The following is a 26,589-nucleotide window of genomic DNA, read 5'->3' on the forward strand; positions in this document are numbered from 1 at the left end:
TGATTCCAATGTAATAGACTTGAAATTACACCCAGCCCCTAAAACTAGTGAATATGTCATGCTCTGCATTGGCCGGGAATCTAACCCGGGTCAACTGCTTGGAAGGCAGCTATGCTCACCACTATACCACCAATGCTATTTGAAGCTCGCTAGCAACATGGAGACATCGATTCATATCCTGACCGTCATTTTTGTGGAAAGTGAAAATGATTTGACCAAACGGATCGTTGGTGTTAGTGTACGATTATGGCTTAGGGTGCGAGAGGTCCCTGGTTAAAAAATCTATCATTTTAATCAGTACCTGTTACCTTCAGATTAGTCCCGTGACACTTGTGGGGAACGTAGGGCAAAACTGAGAACATTGTGACAAGTGGGGTCACATTAGTTTGTTGCCCAAAGATTTTGGATTCTACAAACAGAAGTTGGCACATAAAGGGTTCCGACTTCAGACGGGTCCCCTGACACTTGTGGGGGACGTAGAGATAAATTGAGAACACCACCGTGTTCGTGAGGGTCTCCCCTTTCCAGGGAGTGGTCACACGAATTTGTAGGTCAAACGGTTCAGAAGCTACAGATGTTTTTGTGAGAAGACCGATTATAGGTATGTCTCATGGTTTGACTAACACCGCTCTAGCTCCACCACCTTTCATTGCAGATGTGGAGGTGTAACATAAACAGTTATGGAGGCTTGAGACAGATACGACACATCTCAATCTCTCTAGTTGAAAACTGATCGATTTGAATGGGTATTTTTTACATTCGTTTACTTTGATTCACGTACTGATGCATCAGTCAACTCAAAATAAATGAGCTCCATTCTTTTTGAAGTTTTATTTTTTCAGTTTCTCTTTTAACCTGTTGGGTCTAGGGGGCAGCATTTGCACGTCTGGATAAAAAAAATGTACCCGATTTAATCTGGTTACTAATCCTACCCAGTAACTAGAATATGCATATACTTATTATATATGGATAGAAAACACTCTAAAGTTTCTAAAACTGTTTGAATGGTGTCTGTGAGTATAACAGAACTCATTTGGCATGCAAAACCCTGAGACATTTTCTGACAGGAAGTGGATACCTGATGTGTTGTATTGACTTTAAACCTATCCCATTGAAAAACACAGGGGCTTAGGAATATTTTGGCACTTCCTATTGCTTCCACTAGATGTCACCAGCCTTTACAAAGTGTTTTGAGTCTTCTGGAGGGAGATCTGACCGAACAAGAGCCATGGAACGATGATGTCCCATTAGACACCTGGCGCGCGAGTTCATGTTGGGTACCCTCGTTCCAATACGTTATAAAAGAGTATGCATTCGTCCACCTTGAATATTATTCATGTTCTGGTTAAAAAAGGCCCTAATGATTTATGCTATACAACGTTTGACATGTTTGAATGAACGGAAATACATTTTTTCCCCTCGTTCATGACGAGAAGTCCGGCTGGCTTACATCATGTGCTAACGAGACGGAGATTTTTGGACATAAATGATGAGCTTTTTTGAACAAAACTACATTCGTTATGGACCTGTGATACCTGGAAGTGACATCTGATGAAGAGAATCAAAGGTAATGGATTATTTACATAGTATTTTCGATTTTAGATCTCCCCAACATGACGTCTAGTCTGTATCGCAACGCGTATTTTTCTGGGCGCAGTGCTCAGATTATTGCAAAGTGTGATTTCCCAGTAAGGTTATTTTTAAATCTGGCAAGTTGATTGCGTTCAAGAGATGTAAATCTATAATTCTTTAAATGACAATATAATATTTTACCAATGTTTTCTAATTTTAATTATTTAATTTGTGATGCTGACTTGACTGCCGGTTATTGGAGGGAAACGATTTCCTCAACATCAATGCCATAGTAAAACGCTGTTTTTGGATATAAATATGAACTTGATAGAACTAAAAATGCATGCATTGTCTAACATAATGTCCTAGGAGTGTCATCTGATGGAGATTGTAAAAGGTTAGTGCATCATTTTAGCTGGTTTTATGGTTTTGGTGACCCTGTCTTTGACTTGACAAAACATTACACACAGCTCTTGTAAATGTACTGTCCTAACATACTCTAAATTTATGCTTTCGCCGTAAAACCTTTTTGAAATCGTAAAACGTGGTTAGATTAAGGAGATGTTTATCTTTCAAATGGTGTAAAATAGTTGTATTTTAGAAAAATTTGAATTTTGACATTTATTTGGATTCAAATTTGCCGCTCTTGAAATGCACCTGCTGTTGATGGAGTGCACCACGGGTGGCACGCTAGCGTCCCACCTAGCCCCAAGAGGTTAAAATATTAATTGATCTCATTTTGCTCAATATTCATTTGTCAACACTCATCATCAGTTTGCTGTCGCGGCTTAAGAAGACAGAATGTGAAAAACACAGCAGATGAAATACAAAAGATTTGAACTGAAGCCTGGTCAACAGTTTGGAAGACTGCTATGCTCACAAGTATAGCACAAACACTAACATGAGGTTCAATCTTTCCAAGCACCATGGACAAGAACAATGGATATCCTCATTGTCATTGCCGCAGAAAGCAAAACTATTTTGTTATTGTGTAAGGCTCGTTGGTCTAGGGGTATGATTCTCGCTTAGGGTGCGGGAGGTCCCGGGTTCAAATCCCGGATGACCCCTTTTGCAGATCTTTTAACAAGCTCAGACAGGCTGATCTCAGGCCACTGGTCGCAAACAGCCACCTCTTGGGCGCAGGACGAGGTGGCTGAATGGTTTAGGCAATGGACAGCTAATCTATTGTGATATTCACTAGTTGGCTCAATGTCGCACTTCATTTAGAAAACCTGCAAAAAGTAAGAGCAAATCGTACTTCCACGAAGATTGATTCCAATGTAATAGACTTGAAATTACACCCAGCCCCTAAAACTAGTGAATATGTCATGCTCTGCATTGGCCGGGAATCGAACCCGGGTCAACTGCTTAGAAGGCAGCTATGCTCACCACTATACCACCAATGCTATTTGAAGCTCGCTAGCAACATGGAGACATCGATTCATATCCTGACCGTCATTTTTGTGGAAAGTGAAAATTATTTGACCAAACGGATCGTTGGTGTTAGTGTACGATTATGGCTTAGGGTGCGAGAGGTCCCTGGTTAAAAAATCTATCATTTTAATCAGTACCTGTTACCTTCAGATTAGTCCCGTGACACTTGTGGGGAACGTAGGGCAAAACTGAGAACATTGTGACAAGTGGGGTCACATTAGTTTGTTGCCCAAAGATTTTGGATTCTACAAACAGAAGTTGGCACATAAAGGGTTCCGACTTCAGACGGGTCCCCTGACACTTGTGGGGGACGTAGAGACAAATTGGGAACCCCACCGTGTTCGCGAGGGTCTCCCCTTTCCAGGGAGTGGTCATACGAATTTGTAGGTGAAACGGTTCAGAAGCTACAGATGTTTTTGTGAGAAGACCGATTATAGGTATGTCTCATGGTTTGACTAACACCGCTCTAGCTCCACCACCTTTCATTGCAGATGTGGAGGTGTAACATAAACAGTTATGGAGGCTTGAGACAGATACGACACATCTCAATCTCTCTAGTTGAAAACTGATCGATTTGAATGGGTATTTTTTACATTCGTTTACTTTGATTCACGTACTGATGCATCAGTCAACTCAAAATAAATGAGCTCCATTCTTTTTGAAGTTTTATTTTTTCAGTTTCTCTTTTAAAATATTAATTGATCTCATTTTGCTCAATATTCATTTGTCAACACTCATCATCAGTTTGCTGTCGCGGCTTAAGAAGACAGAATGTGAAAAACACAGCAGATGAAATACAAAAGATTTGAACTGAAGCCTGGTCAACAGTTTGGAAGACTGCTATGCTCACAAGTATAGCACAAACACTCACATGAGGTTCAATCTTTCCAAGCACCATGGACAAGAACAATGGATATCCTCATTGTCATTGCCGCAGAAAGCAAAACTATTTTGTTATTGTGTAAGGCTCGTTGGTCTAGGGGTATGATTCTCGCTTAGGGTGCGGGAGGTCCCGGGTTCAAATCCCGGATGAGCCCTTTTGCAGATCTTTTAACAAGCTCAGACAGGCTGATCTCAGGCCACTGGTCACAAACAGCCACCTCTTGGGCGCAGGACGAGGTGGCTGAATGGTTTAGGCAATGGACAGCTAATCTATTGTGATATTCACTAGTTGGCTCAATGTCGCACTTCATTTAGAAAACCTGCAAAAAGTAAGAGCAAATCGTACTTCCACGAAGATTGATTCCAATGTAATAGACTTGAAATTACACCCAGCCCCTAAAACTAGTGAATATGTCATGCTCTGCATTGGCCGGGAATCGAACCCGGGTCAACTGCTTAGAAGGCAGCTATGCTCACCACTATACCACCAATGCTATTTGAAGCTCGCTAGCAACATGGAGACATCGATTCATATCCTGACCGTCATTTTTGTGGAAAGTGAAAATTATTTGACCAAACGGATCGTTGGTGTTAGTGTACGATTATGGCTTAGGGTGCGAGAGGTCCCTGGTTAAAAAATCTATCATTTTAATCAGTACCTGTTACCTTCAGATTAGTCCCGTGACACTTGTGGGGAACGTAGGGCAAAACTGAGAACATTGTGACAAGTGGGGTCACATTAGTTTGTTGCCCAAAGATTTTGGATTCTACAAACAGAAGTTGGCACATAAAGGGTTCCGACTTCAGACGGGTCCCCTGACACTTGTGGGGGACGTAGAGACAAATTGGGAACACCACCGTGTTCGTGAGGGTCTCCCCTTTCCAGGGAGTGGTCATACGAATTTGTAGGTGAAACGGTTCAGAAGCTACAGATGTTTTTGTGAGAAGACCGATTATAGGTATGTCTCATGGTTTGACTAACACCGCTCTAGCTCCACCACCTTTCATTGCAGATGTGGAGGTGTAACATAAACAGTTATGGAGGCTTGAGACAGATACGACACATCTCAATCTCTCTAGTTGAAAACTGATCGATTTGAATGGGTATTTTTTACATTCGTTTACTTTGATTCACGTACTGATGCATCAGTCAACTCAAAATAAATGAGCTCCATTCTTTTTGAAGTTTTATTTTTTCAGTTTCTCTTTTAAAATATTAATTGATCTCATTTTGCTCAATATTCATTTGTCAACACTCATCATCAGTTTGCTGTCGCGGCTTAAGAAGACAGAATGTGAAAAACACAGCAGATGAAATACAAAAGATTTGAACTGAAGCCTGGTCAACAGTTTGGAAGACTGCTATGCTCACAAGTATAGCACAAACACTAACATGAGGTTCAATCTTTCCAAGAACCATGGACAAGAACAATGGATATCCTCATTGTCATTGCCGCAGAAAGCAAAACTATTTTGTTATTGTGTAAGGCTCGTTGGTCTAGGGGTATGATTCTCGCTTAGGGTGCGAGAGGTCCCGGGTTCAAATCCCGGATGAGCCCTTTTGCAGATCTTTTAACAAGCTCAGACAGGCAGATCTCAGGCCACTGGTCGCAAACAGCCACCTCTTGGGCGCAGGACGAGGTGGCTGAATGGTTTAGGCGATGGACAGCTAATCTATTGTGATATTCACTAGTTGGCTCAATGTCGCACTTCATTTAGAACACCTGCAAAAAGTAAGAGCAAATCGTACTTCCACGAAGATTGATTCCAATGTAATAGACTTGAAATTACACCCAGCCCCTAAAACTAGTGAATATGTCATGCTCTGCATTGGCCGGGAATCGAACCCGGGTCAACTGCTTAGAAGGCAGCTATGCTCACCACTATACCACCAATGCTATTTGAAGCTCGCTAGCAACATGGAGACATCGATTCATATCCTGACCGTCATTTTTGTGGAAAGTGAAAATTATTTGACCAAACGGATCGTTGGTGTTAGTGTACGATTATGGCTTAGGGTGCGAGAGGTCCCTGGTTAAAAAATCTATCATTTTAATCAGTACCTGTTACCTTCAGATTAGTCCCGTGACACTTGTGGGGAACGTAGGGCAAAACTGAGAACATTGTGACAAGTGGGGTCACATTAGTTTGTTGCCCAAAGATTTTGGATTCTACAAACAGAAGTTGGCACATAAAGGGTTCCGACTTCAGACGGGTCCCCTGACACTTGTGGGGGACGTAGAGACAAATTGGGAACACCACCGTGTTCGTGAGGGTCTCCCCTTTCCAGGGAGTGGTCATACGAATTTGTAGGTGAAACGGTTCAGAAGCTACAGATGTTTTTGTGAGAAGACCGATTATAGGTATGTCTCATGGTTTGACTAACACCGCTCTAGCTCCACCACCTTTCATTGCAGATGTGGAGGTGTAACATAAACAGTTATGGAGGCTTGAGACAGATACGACACATCTCAATCTCTCTAGTTGAAAACTGATCGATTTGAATGGGTATTTTTTACATTCGTTTACTTTGATTCACGTACTGATGCATCAGTCAACTCAAAATAAATGAGCTCCATTCTTTTTGAAGTTTTATTTTTTCAGTTTCTCTTTTAAAATATTAATTGATCTCATTTTGCTCAATATTCATTTGTCAACACTCATCATCAGTTTGCTGTCGCGGCTTAAGAAGACAGAATGTGAAAAACACAGCAGATGAAATACAAAAGATTTGAACTGAAGCCTGGTCAACAGTTTGGAAGACTGCTATGCTCACAAGTATAGCACAAACACTAACATGAGGTTCAATCTTTCCAAGAACCATGGACAAGAACAATGGATATCCTCATTGTCATTGCCGCAGAAAGCAAAACTATTTTGTTATTGTGTAAGGCTCGTTGGTCTAGGGGTATGATTCTCGCTTAGGGTGCGAGAGGTCCCGGGTTCAAATCCCGGATGAGCCCTTTTGCAGATCTTTTAACAAGCTCAGACAGGCAGATCTCAGGCCACTGGTCGCAAACAGCCACCTCTTGGGCGCAGGACGAGGTGGCTGAATGGTTTAGGCGATGGACAGCTAATCTATTGTGATATTCACTAGTTGGCTCAATGTCGCACTTCATTTAGAACACCTGCAAAAAGTAAGAGCAAATCGTACTTCCACGAAGATTGATTCCAATGTAATAGACTTGAAATTACACCCAGCCCCTAAAACTAGTGAATATGTCATGCTCTGCATTGGCCGGGAATCGAACCCGGGTCAACTGCTTGGAAGGCAGCTATGCTCACCACTATACCACCAATGCTATGTGAAGCTCGCTAGCAACATGGAGACATCGATTCATATCCTGACCGTCATTTTTGTGGAAAGTGAAAATTATTTGACCAAACGGATCGTTGGTGTTAGTGTACGATTATGGCGTAGGGTGCGAGAGGTCCCTGGTTAAAAAATCTATCATTTTAATCAGTACCTGTTACCTTCAGATTAGTCCCGTGACACTTGTGGGGAACGTAGGGCAAAACTGAGAACATTGTGACAAGTGGGGTCACATTAGTTTGTTGCCCAAAGATTTTGGATTCTACAAACAGAAGTTGGCACATAAAGGGTTCCGACTTCAGACGGGTCCCCTGACACTTGTGGGGGACGTAGAGACAAATTGGGAACACCACCGTGTTCGTGAGGGTCTCCCCTTTCCAGGGAGTGGTCATACGAATTTGTAGGTCAAACGGTTCAGAAGCTACAGATGTTTTTGTGAGAAGAACGATTATAGGTTTGTCACATGGTTTGACTAACACCGCTCTAGCTCCACCACCTTTCATTGCAGATGTGGAGGTGTAACATAAACAGTTATGGAGGCTTGAGACAGATACGACACATCTCAATCTCTCTAGTTGAAAACTGATCGATTTGAATGGGTATTTTTTACATTCGTTTACTTTGATTCACGTACTGATGCATCAGTCAACTCAAAATAAATGAGCTCCATTCTTTTTGAAGTTTAATTTTTTCAGTTTCTCTTTTAAAATATTAATTGATCTCATTTTGCTCAATATTCATTTGTCAACACTCATCATCAGTTTGCTGTCGCGGCTTAAGAAGACAGAATGTGAAAAACACAGCAGATGAAATACAAAAGATTTGAACTGAAGCCTGGTCAACAGTTTGGAAGACTGCTATGCTCACAAGTATAGCACAAACACTAACATGAGGTTCAATCTTTCCAAGCACCATGGACAAGAACAATGGATATCCTCATTGTCATTGCCGCAGAAAGCAAAACTATTTTGTTATTGTGTAAGGCTCGTTGGTCTAGGGGTATGATTCTCGCTTAGGGTGCGGGAGGTCCCGGGTTCAAATCCCGGATGAGCCCTTTTGCAGATCTTTTAACAAGCTCAGACAGGCTGATCTCAGGCCACTGGTCGCAAACAGCCACCTCTTGGGCGCAGGACGAGGTGGCTGAATGGTTTAGGCAATGGACAGCTAATCTATTGTGATATTCACTAGTTGGCTCAATGTCGCACTTCATTTAGAAAACCTGCAAAAAGTAAGAGCAATTCGTACTTCCACGAAGATTGATTCCAATGTAATAGACTTGAAATTACACCCAGCCCCTAAAACTAGTGAATATGTCATGCTCTGCATTGGCCGGGAATCGAACCCGGGTCAACTGCTTAGAAGGCAGCTATGCTCACCACTATACCACCAATGCTATTTGAAGCTCGCTAGCAACATGGAGACATCGATTCATATCCTGACCGTCATTTTTGTGGAAAGTGAAAATTATTTGACCAAACGGATCGTTGGTGTTAGTGTACGATTATGGCTTAGGGTGCGAGAGGTCCCTGGTTAAAAAATCTATCATTTTAATCAGTACCTGTTACCTTCAGATTAGTCCCGTGACACTTGTGGGGAACGTAGGGCAAAACTGAGAACATTGTGACAAGTGGGGTCACATTAGTTTGTTGCCCAAAGATTTTGGATTCTACAAACAGAAGTTGGCACATAAAGGGTTCCGACTTCAGACGGGTCCCCTGACACTTGTGGGGGACGTAGAGACAAATTGGGAACACCACCGTGTTCGTGAGGGTCTCCCCTTTCCAGGGAGTGGTCATACGAATTTGTAGGTCAAACGGTTCAGAAGCTACAGATGTTTTTGTGAGAAGAACGATTATAGGTTTGTCACATGGTTTGACTAACACCGCTCTAGCTCCACCACCTTTCATTGCAGATGTGGAGGTGTAACATAAACAGTTATGGAGGCTTGAGACAGATACGACACATCTCAATCTCTCTAGTTGAAAACTGATCGATTTGAATGGGTATTTTTTACATTCGTTTACTTTGATTCACGTACTGATGCATCAGTCAACTCAAAATAAATGAGCTCCATTCTTTTTGAAGTTTTATTTTTTCAGTTTCTCTTTTAAAATATTAATTGATCTCATTTTGCTCAATATTCATTTGTCAACACTCATCATCAGTTTGCTGTCGCGGCTTAAGAAGACAGAATGTGAAAAACACAGCAGATGAAATACAAAAGATTTGAACTGAAGCCTGGTCAACAGTTTGGAAGACTGCTATGCTCACAAGTATAGCACAAACACTAACATGAGGTTCAATCTTTCCAAGCACCATGGACAAGAACAATGGATATCCTCATTGTCATTGCCGCAGAAAGCAAAACTATTTTGTTATTGTGTAAGGCTCGTTGGTCTAGGGGTATGATTCTCGCTTAGGGTGCGGGAGGTCCCGGGTTCAAATCCCGGATGAGCCCTTTTGCAGATCTTTTAACAAGCTCAGACAGGCTGATCTCAGGCCACTGGTCGCAAACAGCCACCTCTTGGGCGCAGGACGAGGTGGCTGAATGGTTTAGGCAATGGACAGCTAATCTATTGTGATATTCACTAGTTGGCTCAATGTCGCACTTCATTTAGAAAACCTGCAAAAAGTAAGAGCAAATCGTACTTCCACGAAGATTGATTCCAATGTAATAGACTTGAAATTACACCCAGGCCCTAAAACTAGTGAATATGTCATGCTCTGCATTGGCCAGGAATCGAACCCGGGTCAACTGCTTAGAAGGCAGCTATGCTCACCACTATACCACCAATGCTATTTGAAGCTCGCTAGCAACATGGAGACATCGATTCATATCCTGACCGTCATTTTTGTGGAAAGTGAAAATTATTTGACCAAACGGATCGTTGGTGTTAGTGTACGATTATGGCTTAGGGTGCGAGAGGTCCCTGGTTAAAAAATCTATCATTTTAATCAGTACCTGTTACCTTCAGATTAGTCCCGTGACACTTGTGGGGAACGTAGGGCAAAACTGAGAACATTGTGACAAGTGGGGTCACATTAGTTTGTTGCCCAAAGATTTTGGATTCTACAAACAGAAGTTGGCACATAAAGGGTTCCGACTTCAGACGGGTCCCCTGACACTTGTGGGGGACGTAGAGACAAATTGGGAACCCCACCGTGTTCGCGAGGGTCTCCCCTTTCCAGGGAGTGGTCACGCGAATTTGTAGGTCAAACGGTTCAGAAGCTACAGATGTTTTTGTGAGAAGACCGATTATAGGTATGTCTCATGGTTTGACTAACACCGCTCTAGCTCCACCACCTTTCATTGCAGATGTGGAGGTGTAACATAAACAGTTATGGAGGCTTGAGACAGATACGACACATCTCAATCTCTCTAGTTGAAAACTGATCGATTTGAATGGGTATTTTTTACATTCGTTTACTTTGATTCACGTACTGATGCATCAGTCAACTCAAAATAAATGAGCTCCATTCTTTTTGAAGTTTTATTTTTTCAGTTTCTCTTTTAAAATATTAATTGATCTCATTTTGCTCAATATTCATTTGTCAACACTCATCATCAGTTTGCTGTCGCGGCTTAAGAAGACAGAATGTGAAAAACACAGCAGATGAAATACAAAAGATTTGAACTGAAGCCTGGTCAACAGTTTGGAAGACTGCTATGCTCACAAGTATAGCACAAACACTAACATGAGGTTCAATCTTTCCAAGCACCATGGACAAGAACAATGGATATCCTCATTGTCATTGCCGCAGAAAGCAAAACTATTTTGTTATTGTGTAAGGCTCGTTGGTCTAGGGGTATGATTCTCGCTTAGGGTGCGGGAGGTCCCGGGTTCAAATCCCGGATGAGCCCTTTTGCAGATCTTTTAACAAGCTCAGACAGGCTGATCTCAGGCCACTGGTCGCAAACAGCCACCTCTTGGGCGCAGGACGAGGTGGCTGAATGGTTTAGGCAATGGACAGCTAATCTATTGTGATATTCACTAGTTGGCTCAATGTCGCACTTCATTTAGAAAACCTGCAAAAAGTAAGAGCAAATCGTACTTCCACGAAGATTGATTCCAATGTAATAGACTTGAAATTACACCCAGCCCCTAAAACTAGTGAATATGTCATGCTCTGCATTGGCCAGGAATCGAACCCGGGTCAACTGCTTAGAAGGCAGCTATGCTCACCACTATACCACCAATGCTATTTGAAGCTCGCTAGCAACATGGAGACATCGATTCATATCCTGACCGTCATTTTTGTGGAAAGTGAAAATTATTTGACCAAACGGATCGTTGGTGTTAGTGTACGATTATGGCTTAGGGTGCGAGAGGTCCCTGGTTAAAAAATCTATCATTTTAATCAGTACCTGTTACCTTCAGATTAGTCCCGTGACACTTGTGGGGAACGTAGGGCAAAACTGAGAACATTGTGACAAGTGGGGTCACATTAGTTTGTTGCCCAAAGATTTTGGATTCTACAAACAGAAGTTGGCACATAAAGGGTTCCGACTTCAGACGGGTCCCCTGACACTTGTGGGGGACGTAGAGACAAATTGGGAACCCCACCGTGTTCGCGAGGGTCTCCCCTTTCCAGGGAGTGGTCACGCGAATTTGTAGGTCAAACGGTTCAGAAGCTACAGATGTTTTTGTGAGAAGACCGATTATAGGTATGTGTCATGGTTTGAATAACACCGCTCTAGCTCCACCACCTTTCATTGCAGATGTGGAGGTGTAACATAAACAGTTATGGAGGCTTGAGACAGATACGACACATCTCAATCTCTCTAGTTGAAAACTGATCGATTTGAATGGGTATTTTTTACATTCGTTTACTTTGATTCACGTACTGATGCATCAGTCAACTCAAAATAAATGAGCTCCATTCTTTTTGAAGTTTTATTTTTTCAGTTTCTCTTTTAAAATATTAATTGATCTCATTTTGCTCAATATTCATTTGTCAACACTCATCATCAGTTTGCTGTCGCGGCTTAAGAAGACAGAATGTGAAAAACACAGCAGATGAAATACAAAAGATTTGAACTGAAGCCTGGTCAACAGTTTGGAAGACTGCTATGCTCACAAGTATAGCACAAACACTCACATGAGGTTCAATCTTTCCAAGCACCATGGACAAGAACAATGGATATCCTCATTGTCATTGCCGCAGAAAGCAAAACTATTTTGTTATTGTGTAAGGCTCGTTGGTCTAGGGGTATGATTCTCGCTTAGGGTGCGGGAGGTCCCGGGTTCAAATCCCGGATGAGCCCTTTTGCAGATCTTTTAACAAGCTCAGACAGGCTGATCTCAGGCCACTGGTCGCAAACAGCCACCTCTTGGGCGCAGGACGAGGTGGCTGAATGGTTTAGGCAATGGACAGCTAATCTATTGTGATATTCACTAGTTGGCTCAATGTCGCACTTCATTTAGAAAACCTGCAAAAAGTAAGAGCAAATCGTACTTCCACGAAGATTGATTCCAATGTAATAGACTTGAAATTACACCCAGCCCCTAAAGCTAGTGAATATGTCATGCTCTGCATTGGCCGGGAATCGAACCCGGGTCAACTGCTTAGAAGGCAGCTATGCTCACCACTATACCACCAATGCTATTTGAAGCTCGCTAGCAACATGGAGACATCGATTCATATCCTGACCGTCATTTTTGTGGAAAGTGAAAATTATTTGACCAAACGGATCGTTGGTGTTAGTGTACGATTATGGCTTAGGGTGCGAGAGGTCCCTGGTTAAAAAATCTATCATTTTAATCAGTACCTGTTACCTTCAGATTAGTCCCGTGACACTTGTGGGGAACGTAGGGCAAAACTGAGAACATTGTGACAAGTGGGGTCACATTAGTTTGTTGCCCAAAGATTTTGGATTCTACAAACAGAAGTTGGCACATAAAGGGTTCCGACTTCAGACGGGTCCCCTGACACTTGTGGGGGACGTAGAGACAAATTGGGAACACCACCGTGTTCGTGAGGGTCTCCCCTTTCCAGGGAGTGGTCATACGAATTTGTAGGTGAAACGGTTCAGAAGCTACAGATGTTTTTGTGAGAAGACCGATTATAGGTATGTCTCATGGTTTGACTAACACCGCTCTAGCTCCACCACCTTTCATTGCAGATGTGGAGGTGTAACATAAACAGTTATGGAGGCTTGAGACAGATACGACACATCTCAATCTCTCTAGTTGAAAACTGATCGATTTGAATGGGTATTTTTTACATTCGTTTACTTTGATTCACGTACTGATGCATCAGTCAACTCAAAATAAATGAGCTCCATTCTTTTTGAAGTTTTATTTTTTCAGTTTCTCTTTTAAAATATTAATTGATCTCATTTTGCTCAATATTCATTTGTCAACACTCATCATCAGTTTGCTGTCGCGGCTTAAGAAGACAGAATGTGAAAAACACAGCAGATGAAATACAAAAGATTTGAACTGAAGCCTGGTCAACAGTTTGGAAGACTGCTATGCTCACAAGTATAGCACAAACACTAACATGAGGTTCAATCTTTCCAAGAACCATGGACAAGAACAATGGATATCCTCATTGTCATTGCCGCAGAAAGCAAAACTATTTTGTTATTCTGTAAGGCTCGTTGGTCTAGGGGTATGATTCTCGCTTAGGGTGCGGGAGGTCCCGGGTTCAAATCCCGGATGAGCCCTTTTGCAGATCTTTTAACAAGCTCAGACAGGCTGATCTCAGGCCACTGGTCGCAAACAGCCACCTCTTGGGCGCAGGACGAGGTGGCTGAATGGTTTAGGCAATGGACAGCTAATCTATTGTGATATTCACTAGTTGGCTCAATGTCGCACTTCATTTAGAAAACCTGCAAAAAGTAAGAGCAAATCGTACTTCCACGAAGATTGATTCCAATGTAATAGACTTGAAATTACACCCAGCCCCTAAAACTAGTGAATATGTCATGCTCTGCATTGGCCAGGAATCGAACCCGGGTCAACTGCTTAGAAGGCAGCTATGCTCACCACTATACCACCAATGCTATTTGAAGCTCGCTAGCAACATGGAGACATCGATTCATATCCTGACCGTCATTTTTGTGGAAAGTGAAAATTATTTGACCAAACGGATCGTTGGTGTTAGTGTACGATTATGGCTTAGGGTGCGAGAGGTCCCTGGTTAAAAAATCTATCATTTTAATCAGTACCTGTTACCTTCAGATTAGTCCCGTGACACTTGTGGGGAACGTAGGGCAAAACTGAGAACATTGTGACAAGTGGGGTCACATTAGTTTGTTGCCCAAAGATTTTGGATTCTACAAACAGAAGTTGGCACATAAAGGGTTCCGACTTCAGACGGGTCCCCTGACACTTGTGGGGGACGTAGAGACAAATTGGGAACCCCACCGTGTTCGCGAGGGTCTCCCCTTTCCAGGGAGTGGTCACGCGAATTTGTAGGTCAAACGGTTCAGAAGCTACAGATGTTTTTGTGAGAAGACCGATTATAGGTATGTGTCATGGTTTGAATAACACCGCTCTAGCTCCACCACCTTTCATTGCAGATGTGGAGGTGTAACATAAACAGTTATGGAGGCTTGAGACAGATACGACACATCTCAATCTCTCTAGTTGAAAACTGATCGATTTGAATGGGTATTTTTTACATTCGTTTACTTTGATTCACGTACTGATGCATCAGTCAACTCAAAATAAATGAGCTCCATTCTTTTTGAAGTTTTATTTTTTCAGTTTCTCTTTTAAAATATTAATTGATCTCATTTTGCTCAATATTCATTTGTCAACACTCATCATCAGTTTGCTGTCGCGGCTTAAGAAGACAGAATGTGAAAAACACAGCAGATGAAATACAAAAGATTTGAACTGAAGCCTGGTCAACAGTTTGGAAGACTGCTATGCTCACAAGTATAGCACAAACACTAACATGAGGTTCAATCTTTCCAAGCACCATGGACAAGAACAATGGATATCCTCATTGTCATTGCCGCAGAAAGCAAAACTATTTTGTTATTGTGTAAGGCTCGTTGGTCTAGGGGTATGATTCTCGCTTAGGGTGCGGGAGGTCCCGGGTTCAAATCCCGGATGAGCCCTTTTGCAGATCTTTTAACAAGCTCAGACAGGCTGATCTCAGGCCACTGGTCGCAAACAGCCACCTCTTGGGCGCAGGACGAGGTGGCTGAATGGTTTAGGCAATGGACAGCTAATCTATTGTGATATTCACTAGTTGGCTCAATGTCGCACTTCATTTAGAAAACCTGCAAAAAGTAAGAGCAAATCGTACTTCCACGAAGATTGATTCCAATGTAATAGACTTGAAATTACACCCAGCCCCTAAAACTAGTGAATATGTCATGCTCTGCATTGGCCGGGAATCGAACCCGGGTCAACTGCTTAGAAGGCAGCTATGCTCACCACTATACCACCAATGCTATTTGAAGCTCGCTAGCAACATGGAGACATCGATTCATATCCTGACCGTCATTTTTGTGGAAAGTGAAAATTATTTGACCAAACGGATCGTTGGTGTTAGTGTACGATTATGGCGTAGGGTGCGAGAGGTCCCTGGTTAAAAAATCTATCATTTTAATCAGTACCTGTTACCTTCAGATTAGTCCCGTGACACTTGTGGGGAACGTAGGGCAAAACTGAGAACATTGTGACAAGTGGGGTCACATTAGTTTGTTGCCCAAAGATTTTGGATTCTACAAACAGAAGTTGGCACATAAAGGGTTCCGACTTCAGACGGGTCCCCTGACACTTGTGGGGGACGTAGAGACAAATTGGGAACACCACCGTGTTCGTGAGGGTCTCCCCTTTCCAGGGAGTGGTCATACGAATTTGTAGGTGAAACGGTTCAGAAGCTACAGATGTTTTTGTGAGAAGACCGATTATAGGTATGTCTCATGGTTTGACTAACACCGCTCTAGCTCCACCACCTTTCATTGCAGATGTGGAGGTGTAACATAAACAGTTATGGAGGCTTGAGACAGATACGACACATCTCAATCTCTCTAGTTGAAAACTGATCGATTTGAATGGGTATTTTTTACATTCGTTTACTTTGATTCACGTACTGATGCATCAGTCAACTCAAAATAAATGAGCTCCATTCTTTTTGAAGTTTTATTTTTTCAGTTTCTCTTTTAACCTGTTGGGTCTAGGGGGCAGCATTTGCACGTCTGGATAAAAAAAATGTACCCGATTTAATCTGGTTACTAATCCTACCCAGTAACTAGAATATGCATATACTTATTATATATGGATAGAAAACACTCTAAAGTTTCTAAAACTGTTTGAATGGTGTCTGTGAGTATAACAGAACTCATTTGGCAGGCAAAACCCTGAGACATTTTCTGACAGGAAGTGGATACCTGATGTGTTGTATTGACTTTAAACCTATCCCATTGAAAAACACAGGGGCTTAGGAATATTTTGGCACTTCCTATTGCTTCCACTAGATGTCACCAGCCTTTACAAAGTGTTTTGAGTCTTCTGGAGGGAGATCTGACCGAACAAGAGCCATGGAACGATGATGTCCCATTAGACACCTGGCGCGCGAGTTCATGTTGGGTACCCTCGTTCCAATACGTTATAAAAGAGTATGCATTCGTCCACCTTGAATATTATTCATGTTCTGGTTAAAAAAGGCCCTAATGATTTATGCTATACAACGTTTGACATGTTTGAACGAACGGAAATATATTTTTTCCCCTCGTTCATGACGAGAAGTCCGGCTGGCTTACATCATGTGCTAACGAGACGGAGATTTTTGGACATAAATGATGAGCTTTTTTGAACAAAACTACATTCGTTATGGACCTGTGATACCTGGAAGTGACATCTGATGAAGAGAATCAAAGGTAATGGATTATTTACATAGTATTTTCGATTTTAGATCTCCCCAACATGACGTCTAGTCTGTATCGCAACGCGTATATTTCTGGGCGCAGTGCTCAGATTATTGCAAAGTGTGATTTCCCAGTAAGGTTATTTTTAAATCTGGCAAGTTGATTGCGTTCAAGAGATGTAAATCTATAATTCTTTAAATGACAATATAATAAGTTGATTGCGTTCAAGAGATGTAAATCTATAATTCTTTAAATGACAATATAATATTTTACCAATGTTTTCTAATTTTAATTATTTAATTTGTGATGCTGACTTGACTGCCGGTTATTGGAGGGAAACGATTTCCTCAACATCAATGCCATAGTAAAACGCTGTTTTTGGATATAAATATGAACTTGATAGAACTAAAAATGCATGCATTGTCTAACATAATGTCCTAGGAGTGTCATCTGATGGAGATTGTAAAAGGTTAGTGCATCATTTTAGCTGGTTTTATGGTTTTGGTGACCCTGTCTTTGACTTGACAAAACATTACACACAACTCTTGTAAATGTACTGTCCTAACATACTCTAAATTTATGCTTTCGCCGTAAAACTAAAATATTTTAAAATATTAATTGATCTCATTTTGCTCAATATTCATTTGTCAACACTCATCATCAGTTTGCTGTCGCGGCTTAAGAAGACAGAATGTGAAAAACACAGCAGATGAAATACAAAAGATTTGAACTGAAGCCTGGTCAACAGTTTGGAAGACTGCTATGCTCACAAGTATAGCACAAACACTCACATGAGGTTCAATCTTTCCAAGCACCATGGACAAGAACAATGGATATCCTCATTGTCATTGCCGCAGAAAGCAAAACTATTTTGTTATTGTGTAAGGCTCGTTGGTCTAGGGGTATGATTCTCGCTTAGGGTGCGAGAGGTCCCGGGTTCAAATCCCGGATGAGCCCTTTTGCAGATCTTTTAACAAGCTCAGAGAGGCAGATCTCAGGCCACTGGTCGCAAACAGCCACCTCTTGGGCGCAGGACGAGGTGGCTGAATGGTTTAGGCGATGGACAGCTAATCTATTGTGATATTCACTAGTTGGCTCAATGTCGCACTTCATTTAGAAAACCTGCAAAAACTAAGAGCAAATCATACTTCCACGAAGATTGATTCCAATGTAATAGACTTGAAATTACACCCAGCCCCTAAAACTAGTGAATATGTCATGCTCTGCATTGGCCGGGAATCAAACCCAGGTCAACTGCTTGGAAGGCAGCTATGCTCACCACTATACCACCAATGCTATGTGAAGCTCGCTAGCAACATGGAGACATCGATTCATATCCTGACCGTCATTTTTGTGGAAAGTGAAAATTATTTGACCAAACGGATCGTTGGTGTTAGTGTACGATTATGGCTTAGGGTGCGAGAGGTCCCTGGTTAAAAAATCTATCATTTTAATCAGTACCTGTTACCTTCAGATTAGTCCCGTGACACTTGTGGGGAACGTAGGGCAAAACTGAGAACATTGTGACAAGTGGGGTCACATTAGTTTGTTGCCCAAAGATTTTGGATTCTACAAACAGAAGTTGGCACATAAAGGGTTCCGACTTCAGACGGGTCCCCTGACACTTGTGGGGGACGTAGAGACAAATTGGGAACAACACCGTGTTCGTGAGGGTCTCCCCTTTCCAGGGAGTGGTCATACGAATTTGTAGGTCAAACGGTTCAGAAGCTACAGATGTTTTTGTGAGAAGACCGATTATAGGTATGTCTCATGGTTTGACTAACACCGCTCTAGCTCCACCACCTTTCATTGCAGATGTGGAGGTGTAACATAAACAGTTATGGAGGCTTGAGACAGATACGACACATCTCAATCTCTCTAGTTGAAAACTGATCGATTTGAATGGGTATTTTTTACATTCGTTTACTTTGATTCACGTACTGATGCATCAGTCAACTCAAAATAAATGAGCTCCATTCTTTTTGAAGTTTTATTTTTTCAGTTTCTCTTTTAACCTGTTGGGTCTAGGGGGCAGCATTTGCACGTCTGGATAAAAAAAATGTACCCGATTTAATCTGGTTACTAATCCTACCCAGTAACTAGAATATGCATATACTTATTATATATGGATAGAAAACACTCTAAAGTTTCTAAAACTGTTTGAATGGTGTCTGTGAGTATAACAGAACTCATTTGGCAGGCAAAACCCTGAGACATTTTCTGACAGGAAGTGGATACCTGATGTGTTGTATTGACTTTAAACCTATCCCATTGAAAAACACAGGGGCTTAGGAATATTTTGGCACTTCCTATTGCTTCCACTAGATGTCACCAGCCTTTACAAAGTGTTTTGAGTCTTCTGGAGGGAGATCTGACCGAACAAGAGCCATGGAACGATGATGTCCCATTAGACACCTGGCGCGCGAGTTCATGTTGGGTACCCTCGTTCCAATACGTTATAAAAGAGTATGCATTCGTCCACCTTGAATATTATTCATGTTCTGGTTAAAAAAGGCCCTAATGATTTATGCTATACAACGTTTGACATGTTTGAACGAACGGAAATATATTTTTTCCCCTCGTTCATGACGAGAAGTCCGGCTGGCTTACATCATGTGCTAACGAGACGGAGATTTTTGGACATAAATGATGAGCTTTTTTGAACAAAACTACATTCGTTATGGACCTGTGATACCTGGAAGTGACATCTGATGAAGAGAATCAAAGGTAATGGATTATTTACATAGTATTTTCGATTTTAGATCTCCCCAACATGACGTCTAGTCTGTATCGCAACGCGTATATTTCTGGGCGCAGTGCTCAGATTATTGCAAAGTGTGATTTCCCAGTAAGGTTATTTTTAAATCTGGCAAGTTGATTGCGTTCAAGAGATGTAAATCTATAATTCTTTAAATGACAATATAATAAGTTGATTGCGTTCAAGAGATGTAAATCTATAATTCTTTAAATGACAATATAATATTTTACCAATGTTTTCTAATTTTAATTATTTAATTTGTGATGCTGACTTGACTGCCGGTTATTGGAGGGAAACGATTTCCTCAACATCAATGCCATAGTAAAACGCTGTTTTTGGATATAAATATGAACTTGATAGAACTAAAAATGCATGCATTGTCTAACATAATGTCCTAGGAGTGTCATCTGATGGAGATTGTAAAAGGTTAGTGCATCATTTTAGCTGGTTTTATGGTTTTGGTGACCCTGTCTTTGACTTGACAAAACATTACACACAACTCTTGTAAATGTACTGTCCTAACATACTCTAAATTTATGCTTTCGCCGTAAAACTAAAATATTTTAAAATATTAATTGATCTCATTTTGCTCAATATTCATTTGTCAACACTCATCATCAGTTTGCTGTCGCGGCTTAAGAAGACAGAATGTGAAAAACACAGCAGATGAAATACAAAAGATTTGAACTGAAGCCTGGTCAACAGTTTGGAAGACTGCTATGCTCACAAGTATAGCACAAACACTCACATGAGGTTCAATCTTTCCAAGCACCATGGACAAGAACAATGGATATCCTCATTGTCATTGCCGCAGAAAGCAAAACTATTTTCTTATTGTGTAAGGCTCGTTGGTCTAGGGGTATGATTCTCGCTTAGGGTGCGGGAGGTCCTGGGTTCAAATCCCGGATGAGCCCTTTTGCAGATCTTTTAACAAGCTCAGACAGGCAGATCTCAGGCCACTGGTCGCAAACAGCCACCTCTTGGGCGCAGGACGAGGTGGCTGAATGGTTTAGGTGATGGACAGCTAATCTATTGTGATATTCACTAGTTGGCTCAATGTCGCACTTCATTTAGAAAACCTGCAAAAACTAAGAGCAAATCGTACTTCCACGAAGATTGATTCCAATGTAATAGACTTGAAATTACACCCAGCCCCTAAAACTAGTGAATATGTCATGCTCTGCATTGGCCGGGAATCGAACCCGGGTCAACTGCTTGGAAGGCAGCTATGCTCACCACTATACCACCAATGCTATGTGAAGCTCGCTAGCAACATGGAGACATCGATTCATATCCTGACCGTCATTTTTGTGGAAAGTGAAAATTATTTGACCAAACGAATCGTTGGTGTTAGTGTACGATTATGGCTTAGGGTGCGAGAGGTCCCTGGTTAAAAAATCTATCATTTTAATCAGTACCTGTTACCTTCAGATTAGTCCCGTGACACTTGTGGGGAACATAGGGCAAAACTGAGAACATTGTGACAAGTGGGGTCACATTAGTTTGTTGCCCAAAGATTTTGGATTCTACAAACAGAAGTTGGCACATAAAGGGTTCCGACTTCAGACGGGTCCCCTGACACTTGTGGGGGACGTAGAGATAAATTGAGAACACCACCGTGTTCGTGAGGGTCTCCCCTTTCCAGGGAGTGGTCATACGAATTTGTAGATCAAACGGTTCAGAAGCTACAGATGTTTTTGTGAGAAGAACGATTATAGGTTTGTCACATGGTTTGACTAACACCGCTCTAGCTCCACCACCTTTCATTGCAGATGTGGAGGTGTAACATAAACAGTTATGGAGGCTTGAGACAGATACGACACATCTCAATCTCTCTAGTTGAAAACTGATCGATTTGAATGGGTATTTTTTACATTCGTTTACTTTGATTCACGTACTGATGCATCAGTCAACTCAAAATAAATGAGCTCCATTCTTTTTGAAGTTTTATTTTTTCAGTTTCTCTTTTAACCTGTTGGGTCTAGGGGGCAGCATTTGCACGTCTGGATAAAAAAAATGTACCCGATTTAATCTGGTTACTAATCCTACCCAGTAACTAGAATATGCATATACTTATTATATATGGATAGAAAACACTCTAAAGTTTCTAAAACTGTTTGAATGGTGTCTGTGAGTATAACAGAACTCATTTGGCAGGCAAAACCCTGAGACATTTTCTGACAGGAAGTGGATACCTGATGTGTTGTATTGACTTTAAACCTATCCCATTGAAAAAACACAGGGGCTTAGGAATATTTTGGCACTTCCTATTGCTTCCACTAGATGTCACCAGCCTTTACAAAGTGTTTTGAGTCTTCTGGAGGGAGATCTGACCGAACAAGAGCCATGGAACGATGATGTCCCATTAGACACCTGGCGCGCGAGTTCATGTTGGGTACCCTCGTTCCAATACGTTATAAAAGAGTATGCATTCGTCCACCTTGAATATTATTCATGTTCTGGTTAAAAAAGGCCCTAATGATTTATGCTATACAACGTTTGACATGTTTGAACGAACGGAAATATATTTTTTCACCTCGTTCATGACGAGAAGTCCGGCTGGCTTACATCATGTGCTAACGAGACGGAGATTTTTGGACATAAATGATGAGCTTTTTTGAACAAAACTACATTCGTTATGGACCTGTGATACCTGGAAGTGACATCTGATGAAGAGAATCAAAGGTAATGGATTATTTACATAGTATTTTCGATTTTAGATCTCCCCAACATGACGTCTAGTCTGTATCGCAACGCGTATTTTTCTGGGCGCAGTGCTCAGATTATTGCAAAGTGTGATTTCCCAGTAAGGTTATTTTTAAATCTGGCAAGTTGATTGCGTTCAAGAGATGTAAATCTATAATTCTTTAAATGACAATATAATATTTTACCAATGTTTTCTAATTTTAATTATTTAATTTGTGATGCTGACTTGACTGCCGGTTATTGGAGGGAAACGATTTCCTCAACATCAATGCCATAGTAAAACGCTGTTTTTGGATATAAATATGAACTTGATAGAACTAAAAATGCATGCATTGTCTAACATAATGTCCTAGGAGTGTCATCTGATGGAGATTGTAAAAGGTTAGTGCATCATTTTAGCTGGTTTTATGGTTTTGGTGACCCTGTCTTTGACTTGACAAAACATTACACACAACTCTTGTAAATGTACTGTCCTAACATACTCTAAATTTATGCTTTCGCCGTAAAACCTTTTTGAAATCGGAAAACGTGGTTAGATTAAGGAGATGTTTATCTTTCAAATGGTGTAAAATAGTTGTATTTTTGAAAAATTTGAATTTTGACATTTATTTGGATTCAAATTTGCCGCTCTTGAAATGCACCTGCTGTTGATGGAGTGCACCACGGGTGGCACGCTAGCGTCCCACCTAGCCCCAAGAGGTTAAAATATTAATTGATCTCATTTTGCTCAATATTCATTTGTCAACACTCATCATCAGTTTGCTGTCGCGGCTTAAGAAGACAGAATGTGAAAAACACAGCAGATGAAATACAAAAGATTTGAACTGAAGCCTGGTCAACAGTTTGGAAGACTGCAATGCTCACAAGTATAGCACAAACACTCACATGAGGTTAAATCTTTCCAAGCACCATGGACAAGAACAATGGATATCCTCATTGTCATTGCCGCAGAAAGCAAAACTATTTTGTTATTGTGTAAGGCTCGTTGGTCTAGGGGTATGATTCTCGCTTAGGGTGCGGGAGGTCCTGGGTTCAAATCCCGGATGAGCCCTTTTGCAGATCTTTTAACAAGCTCAGACAGGCAGATCTCAGGCCACTGGTCGCAAACAGCCACCTCTTGGGCGCAGGACGAGGTGGCTGAATGGTTTAGGCGATGGACAGCTAATCTATTGTGATATTCACTAGTTGGCTCAATGTCGCACTTCATTTAGAAAACCTGCAAAAACTAAGAGCAAATCGTACTTCCACGAAGATTGATTCCAATGTAATAGACTTGAAATTACACCCAGCCCCTAAAACTAGTGAATATGTCATGCTCTGCATTGGCCGGGAATCGAACCCGGGTCAACTGCTTGGAAGGTAGCTATGCTCACCACTATACCACCAATGCTATGTGAAGCTTGCTAGCAACATGGAGACATCGATTCATATCCTGACCGTCATTTTTGTGGAAAGTGAAAATTATTTGACCAAACGGATCGTTGGTGTTAGTGTACGATTATGGCTTAGGGTGCGAGAGGTCCCTGGTTAAAAAATCTATCATTTTAATCAGTACCTGTTACCTTCAGATTAGTCCCGTGACACTTGTGGGGAACGTAGGGCAAAACTGAGAACATTGTGACAAGTGGGGTCACATTAGTTTGTTGCCCAAAGATTTTGGATTCTACAAACAGAAGTTGGCACATAAAGGGTTCCGACTTCAGACGGGTCCCCTGACACTTGTGGGGGACGTAGAGATAAATTGAGAACCCCACCGTGTTCGTGAGGGTCTCCCCTTTCCAGGGAGTGGTCATACGAATTTGTAGGTCAAACGGTTCAGAAGCTACAGATGTTTTTGTGAGAAGACCGATTATAGGTATGTCTCATGGTTTGACTAACACCGCTCTAGCTCCACCACCTTTCATTGCAGATGTGGAGGTGTAACATAAACAGTTATGGAGGCATGAGACAGATACGACACATCTCAATCTCTCTAGTTGAAAACTGATCGATTTGAATGGGTATTTTTTACATTCGTTTACTTTGATTCACGTACTGATGCATCAGTCAACTCAAAATAAATGAGCTCCATTCTTTTTGAAGTTTTATTTTTTCAGTTTCTCTTTTAAAATATTAATTGATCTCATTTTGCTCAATATTCATTTGTCAACACTCATCATCAGTTTGCTGTCGCGGCTTAAGAAGACAGAATGTGAAAAACACAGCAGATGAAATACAAAAGATTTGAACTGAAGCCTGGTCAACAGTTTGGAAGACTGCTATGCTCACAAGTATAGCACAAACACTAACATGAGGTTCAATCTTTCCAAGCACCATGGACAAGAACAATGGATATCCTCATTGTCATTGCCGCAGAAAGCAAAACTATTTTGTTATTGTGTAAGGCTCGTTGGTCTAGGGGTATGATTCTCGCTTAGGGTGCGGGAGGTCCCGGGTTCAAATCCCGGATGACCCCTTTTGCAGATCTTTTAACAAGCTCAGACAGGCTGATCTCAGGCCACTGGTCGCAAACAGCCACCTCTTGGGCGCAGGACGAGGTGGCTGAATGGTTTAGGCAATGGACAGCTAATCTATTGTGATATTCACTAGTTGGCTCAATGTCGCACTTCATTTAGAAAACCTGCAAAAAGTAAGAGCAAATCGTACTTCCACGAAGATTGATTCCAATGTAATAGACTTGAAATTACACCCAGCCCCTAAAACTAGTGAATATGTCATGCTCTGCATTGGCCGGGAATCGAACCCGGGTCAACTGCTTAGAAGGCAGCTATGCTCACCACTATACCACCAATGCTATTTGAAGCTCGCTAGCAACATGGAGACATCGATTCATATCCTGACCGTCATTTTTGTGGAAAGTGAAAATTATTTGACCAAACGGATCGTTGGTGTTAGTGTACGATTATGGCTTAGGGTGCGAGAGGTCCCTGGTTAAAAAATCTATCATTTTAATCAGTACCTGTTACCTTCAGATTAGTCCCGTGACACTTGTGGGGAACGTAGGGCAAAACTGAGAACATTGTGACAAGTGGGGTCACATTAGTTTGTTGCCCAAAGATTTTGGATTCTACAAACAGAAGTTGGCACATAAAGGGTTCCGACTTCAGACGGGTCCCCTGACACTTGTGGGGGACGTAGAGATAAATTGAGAACACCACCGTGTTCGTGAGGGTCTCCCCTTTCCAGGGAGTGGTCATGCGAATTTGTAGGTCAAACGGTTCAGAAGCTACAGATGTTTTTGTGAGAAGACCGATTATAGGTATGTGTCATGGTTTGAATAACACCGCTCTAGCTCCACCACCTTTCATTGCAGATGTGGAGGTGTAACATAAACAGTTATGGAGGCTTGAGACAGATACGACACATCTCAATCTCTCTAGTTGAAAACTGATCGATTTGAATGGGTATTTTTTACATTCGTTTACTTTGATTCACGTACTGATGCATCAGTCAACTCAAAATAAATGAGCTCCATTCTTTTTGAAGTTTTATTTTTTCAGTTTCTCTTTTAACCTGTTGGGTCTAGGGGGCAGCATTTGCACGTCTGGATAAAAAAAATGTACCCGATTTAATCTGGTTACTAATCCTACCCAGTAACTAGAATATGCATATACTTATTATATATGGATAGAAAACACTCTAAAGTTTCTAAAACTGTTTGAATGGTGTCTGTGAGTATAACAGAACTCATTTGGCATGCAAAACCCTGAGACATTTTCTGACAGGAAGTGGATACCTGATGTGTTGTATTGACTTTAAACCTATCCCATTGAAAAACACAGGGGCTTAGGAATATTTTGGCACTTCCTATTGCTTCCACTAGATGTCACCAGCCTTTACAAAGTGTTTTGAGTCTTCTGGAGGGAGATCTGACCGAACAAGAGCCATGGAACGATGATGTCCCATTAGACACCTGGCGCGCGAGTTCATGTTGGGTACCCTCGTTCCAATACGTTATAAAAGAGTATGCATTCGTCCACCTTGAATATTATTCATGTTCTGGTTAAAAAAGGCCCTAATGATTTATGCTATACAACGTTTGACATGTTTGAATGAACGGAAATACATTTTTTCCCCTCGTTCATGACGAGA

At 41.5% G+C, this 26,589-nt stretch overlaps 29 non-coding genes across 29 annotated transcripts; 14 read left to right on the top strand and 15 right to left on the bottom strand.

Annotated features, from left to right (window-relative positions):
- Positions 1-64: 64 nt before the first annotated feature.
- trnag-ucc (transfer RNA glycine (anticodon UCC)) lies at positions 65-136 on the bottom strand. Its single transcript has one exon. It is a non-coding gene; the product is annotated as a tRNA-Gly (tRNA).
- A 2,431-nt stretch (positions 137-2,567) lies between these two features.
- trnap-agg (transfer RNA proline (anticodon AGG)) lies at positions 2,568-2,639 on the top strand. The gene has a single exon. It is a non-coding gene; the product is annotated as a tRNA-Pro (tRNA).
- Positions 2,640-2,906: 267 nt separating this feature from the next.
- On the bottom strand, positions 2,907-2,978 carry trnar-ucu (transfer RNA arginine (anticodon UCU)). The gene has a single exon. It is a non-coding gene; the product is annotated as a tRNA-Arg (tRNA).
- A 993-nt stretch (positions 2,979-3,971) lies between these two features.
- Positions 3,972-4,043, top strand: trnap-agg (transfer RNA proline (anticodon AGG)). The gene has a single exon. It is a non-coding gene; the product is annotated as a tRNA-Pro (tRNA).
- Positions 4,044-4,310: 267 nt separating this feature from the next.
- On the bottom strand, positions 4,311-4,382 carry trnar-ucu (transfer RNA arginine (anticodon UCU)). Its single transcript has one exon. It is a non-coding gene; the product is annotated as a tRNA-Arg (tRNA).
- A 993-nt stretch (positions 4,383-5,375) lies between these two features.
- trnap-agg (transfer RNA proline (anticodon AGG)) lies at positions 5,376-5,447 on the top strand. The gene has a single exon. It is a non-coding gene; the product is annotated as a tRNA-Pro (tRNA).
- A 267-nt stretch (positions 5,448-5,714) lies between these two features.
- trnar-ucu (transfer RNA arginine (anticodon UCU)) lies at positions 5,715-5,786 on the bottom strand. The gene has a single exon. It is a non-coding gene; the product is annotated as a tRNA-Arg (tRNA).
- Positions 5,787-6,779: 993 nt separating this feature from the next.
- On the top strand, positions 6,780-6,851 carry trnap-agg (transfer RNA proline (anticodon AGG)). Its single transcript has one exon. It is a non-coding gene; the product is annotated as a tRNA-Pro (tRNA).
- A 267-nt stretch (positions 6,852-7,118) lies between these two features.
- trnag-ucc (transfer RNA glycine (anticodon UCC)) lies at positions 7,119-7,190 on the bottom strand. Its single transcript has one exon. It is a non-coding gene; the product is annotated as a tRNA-Gly (tRNA).
- A 993-nt stretch (positions 7,191-8,183) lies between these two features.
- trnap-agg (transfer RNA proline (anticodon AGG)) lies at positions 8,184-8,255 on the top strand. The gene has a single exon. It is a non-coding gene; the product is annotated as a tRNA-Pro (tRNA).
- Positions 8,256-8,522: 267 nt separating this feature from the next.
- Positions 8,523-8,594, bottom strand: trnar-ucu (transfer RNA arginine (anticodon UCU)). Its single transcript has one exon. It is a non-coding gene; the product is annotated as a tRNA-Arg (tRNA).
- A 993-nt stretch (positions 8,595-9,587) lies between these two features.
- Positions 9,588-9,659, top strand: trnap-agg (transfer RNA proline (anticodon AGG)). Its single transcript has one exon. It is a non-coding gene; the product is annotated as a tRNA-Pro (tRNA).
- A 267-nt stretch (positions 9,660-9,926) lies between these two features.
- Positions 9,927-9,998, bottom strand: trnar-ucu (transfer RNA arginine (anticodon UCU)). The gene has a single exon. It is a non-coding gene; the product is annotated as a tRNA-Arg (tRNA).
- Positions 9,999-10,991: 993 nt separating this feature from the next.
- Positions 10,992-11,063, top strand: trnap-agg (transfer RNA proline (anticodon AGG)). Its single transcript has one exon. It is a non-coding gene; the product is annotated as a tRNA-Pro (tRNA).
- Positions 11,064-11,330: 267 nt separating this feature from the next.
- trnar-ucu (transfer RNA arginine (anticodon UCU)) lies at positions 11,331-11,402 on the bottom strand. Its single transcript has one exon. It is a non-coding gene; the product is annotated as a tRNA-Arg (tRNA).
- Positions 11,403-12,395: 993 nt separating this feature from the next.
- On the top strand, positions 12,396-12,467 carry trnap-agg (transfer RNA proline (anticodon AGG)). The gene has a single exon. It is a non-coding gene; the product is annotated as a tRNA-Pro (tRNA).
- Positions 12,468-12,734: 267 nt separating this feature from the next.
- On the bottom strand, positions 12,735-12,806 carry trnar-ucu (transfer RNA arginine (anticodon UCU)). Its single transcript has one exon. It is a non-coding gene; the product is annotated as a tRNA-Arg (tRNA).
- A 993-nt stretch (positions 12,807-13,799) lies between these two features.
- On the top strand, positions 13,800-13,871 carry trnap-agg (transfer RNA proline (anticodon AGG)). The gene has a single exon. It is a non-coding gene; the product is annotated as a tRNA-Pro (tRNA).
- Positions 13,872-14,138: 267 nt separating this feature from the next.
- Positions 14,139-14,210, bottom strand: trnar-ucu (transfer RNA arginine (anticodon UCU)). The gene has a single exon. It is a non-coding gene; the product is annotated as a tRNA-Arg (tRNA).
- A 993-nt stretch (positions 14,211-15,203) lies between these two features.
- On the top strand, positions 15,204-15,275 carry trnap-agg (transfer RNA proline (anticodon AGG)). Its single transcript has one exon. It is a non-coding gene; the product is annotated as a tRNA-Pro (tRNA).
- A 267-nt stretch (positions 15,276-15,542) lies between these two features.
- Positions 15,543-15,614, bottom strand: trnar-ucu (transfer RNA arginine (anticodon UCU)). The gene has a single exon. It is a non-coding gene; the product is annotated as a tRNA-Arg (tRNA).
- A 2,304-nt stretch (positions 15,615-17,918) lies between these two features.
- trnap-agg (transfer RNA proline (anticodon AGG)) lies at positions 17,919-17,990 on the top strand. Its single transcript has one exon. It is a non-coding gene; the product is annotated as a tRNA-Pro (tRNA).
- Positions 17,991-18,257: 267 nt separating this feature from the next.
- Positions 18,258-18,329, bottom strand: trnag-ucc (transfer RNA glycine (anticodon UCC)). The gene has a single exon. It is a non-coding gene; the product is annotated as a tRNA-Gly (tRNA).
- A 2,304-nt stretch (positions 18,330-20,633) lies between these two features.
- trnap-agg (transfer RNA proline (anticodon AGG)) lies at positions 20,634-20,705 on the top strand. Its single transcript has one exon. It is a non-coding gene; the product is annotated as a tRNA-Pro (tRNA).
- A 267-nt stretch (positions 20,706-20,972) lies between these two features.
- On the bottom strand, positions 20,973-21,044 carry trnag-ucc (transfer RNA glycine (anticodon UCC)). The gene has a single exon. It is a non-coding gene; the product is annotated as a tRNA-Gly (tRNA).
- A 2,432-nt stretch (positions 21,045-23,476) lies between these two features.
- Positions 23,477-23,548, top strand: trnap-agg (transfer RNA proline (anticodon AGG)). Its single transcript has one exon. It is a non-coding gene; the product is annotated as a tRNA-Pro (tRNA).
- Positions 23,549-23,815: 267 nt separating this feature from the next.
- trnag-ucc (transfer RNA glycine (anticodon UCC)) lies at positions 23,816-23,887 on the bottom strand. The gene has a single exon. It is a non-coding gene; the product is annotated as a tRNA-Gly (tRNA).
- Positions 23,888-24,880: 993 nt separating this feature from the next.
- Positions 24,881-24,952, top strand: trnap-agg (transfer RNA proline (anticodon AGG)). Its single transcript has one exon. It is a non-coding gene; the product is annotated as a tRNA-Pro (tRNA).
- Positions 24,953-25,219: 267 nt separating this feature from the next.
- On the bottom strand, positions 25,220-25,291 carry trnar-ucu (transfer RNA arginine (anticodon UCU)). Its single transcript has one exon. It is a non-coding gene; the product is annotated as a tRNA-Arg (tRNA).
- Positions 25,292-26,589: the final 1,298 nt, after the last annotated feature.

This window comes from Salmo salar, unplaced genomic scaffold (assembly GCF_965601325.2).
Source record: "Salmo salar unplaced genomic scaffold, fSalSal1 ptg000135l, whole genome shotgun sequence".
NCBI lineage: Eukaryota > Metazoa > Chordata > Actinopteri > Salmoniformes > Salmonidae > Salmo > Salmo salar.